This window comes from Penaeus monodon, chromosome 32 (assembly GCF_015228065.2).
Source record: "Penaeus monodon isolate SGIC_2016 chromosome 32, NSTDA_Pmon_1, whole genome shotgun sequence".
Taxonomy (NCBI): domain Eukaryota; kingdom Metazoa; phylum Arthropoda; class Malacostraca; order Decapoda; family Penaeidae; genus Penaeus; species Penaeus monodon.
The window spans coordinates 20,747,472-20,747,788 of record NC_051417.1 but is presented as its reverse complement, the minus strand read 5'-3'; the positions used below and the strand labels follow the sequence as shown (position 1 = coordinate 20,747,788).

Genomic DNA, 317 nt, shown 5'->3' with positions numbered 1-317 from the left:
GACAGTGCAAAAAAAGGAAATTTTGATTGAAAGCAAGAGTAGATTGAATAAATTCACATAACCTTAAAATAGTAACTTACCTTGAAAAACAAATTTAATCAGAGTGAGAGTGAGTGAGTGTTTGTTCTTTCGTACATGTGGGGGGCGGGGGTCTTAACAATTTTATGTTCCTATTTTACACAATAGCATTTGGCTGAGCATTTGTGGGATCAGCAAGGGACTTATTTAAAACCCTTTTATCTTGCATTGCATTAAGGTTGGTTAAAGTATGACATTATTATACAAAGTTTATATAAGTTTGGTAGTCTTGAATTGCC

General features: G+C 33.4%; 1 protein-coding gene across 1 annotated transcript in view; it reads left to right on the top strand.

Moving 5' to 3' along the window:
- LOC119593717 (WW domain-containing adapter protein with coiled-coil-like) overlaps positions 1 to 317 on the top strand; it is a gene marked incomplete in the record, with an annotated part of 31,198 nt that overhangs the window by 25,770 nt on the left and 5,111 nt on the right.